We start from the raw sequence: 1,580 nt of genomic DNA, 5'->3' as shown, positions 1-1,580 counted from the left end.
CTAAAATGACAACCTACAAAATGGGAGAAAATATTTGGAAATCATTTATCCAATAATGGTTTAATATCAGAATATATAAACATATCCTTCAACTCAACCACAAAAAGACAACCTTCTTAATAAAAGATGGACCAAACAGTTGAATAGTGGCTTTCAGTTGGAGTAGATATAATAATGGGCATGACTGGTGCAAGGATGGACTGTATTAGACATTTCTTGTGTTCTGGCTCCTGTTGTTGCAGTCCTCATTTCACTTTATCTACTGCTGTGGCAACAGCTTCACACAAGTAAAACCCTTTTACTTCCTCCTGTTTCTTGTTTTCTGTCTCGGTCTCCCCTGAAAACTCAGAATAGGAAGTCTATTGGGACTCCGCAGTGCCGATACTTATGCAGACTGGAAATAGAGGGAGGTACCACTCTGCGGGTAACCCTTAACCAATGAGAATGGAGTTAGAGTTAAATCTCCCCTCTGCAATTCTCTGAATGGATAATTCTGAGGTATATTCCACACAGTCCCTCCGAGGGTTCCAGTGGCATTAAGCTCCTATTGCCTAACAGAGATGATGAGCTTGATAATACATCCCATTTCTATCAGCTTTCCCATTTCTCTATTTCCATACCCTCACTGTCCTTTCCTGGAGTAAATTCCCCAAATAAATTATCTGCTAGCAAGCCATTATTTTAGGATAAGACAAGTAGTATGTATTCAACGCTACATAAATATAACAAACCTTTCTCCCTATCATTATAAAATATATAAACATTTTTAATGGTTGTAAGATAAGGTATTCTGGAGACTCTGGAGTCACACTGCTTGTCAAATGAATTCCTGGTAAGTAATTTGGGACAAATCATTTAGCTTTTTGGTGTCAGTTTTCTTATTCATAAAATGGTAATAGTACCTACCTCGTAAGTTTGAGAGAATTAAATATACTAATTTAAATTAAGTGCTTTGAACTTCGCTTGGCACAGTATAGCTAATATTTATGTTGTACTTTCTATTGTTTTTATTATTGTATTTTCTGTTATTTTTATTATAATAGTAAATTGGCTAGTAACTTTTCCACAGTTAAATATTACACTACGTGAACGAAGTTAGCATGAACTATGTTTACATGAACGCTCTCTGTGTAAATGTTTGCAATTCAGATTATTTCCTTAGGACAAACTCCTAGAAGTATAACTTCTGGACCTAACTACCCTTACTACCCTCCATTGTAATGCCTGTTTTTACTGCCAGTGACCTTCAAGATGGCAGTCCTTGAGGGAAGTACTTTGTTTCTCATTGTTTCCTTAGTATTTGACAAATCAATTAAGTCCTTTCTGTGTTCAAGCCCCAATGTTGAGTGGATAAAGAAGTACCATGCCATTGATATTTATTTCTAGAGTGTTTTCCAGTATAGGAGGCATATCCTTAACACTTTTAGTGAACCTGTAAAGTATAATATAGCTCTAAATAAATTGATCTGGCACACAGAGTATTTCATTAGAAACTTGCACATGAAAGACATAGGATCAGAGTTTATAAGAGCTGACACCCAGAATGTATTGCTGTAGTATAAACTTACCCATCCACCCAC

The sequence above is a fragment of the Tamandua tetradactyla genome, chromosome 2, assembly GCF_023851605.1.
Source record: "Tamandua tetradactyla isolate mTamTet1 chromosome 2, mTamTet1.pri, whole genome shotgun sequence".
Lineage (NCBI taxonomy): Eukaryota > Metazoa > Chordata > Mammalia > Pilosa > Myrmecophagidae > Tamandua > Tamandua tetradactyla.
This window is presented reverse-complemented; position numbering follows the sequence as displayed.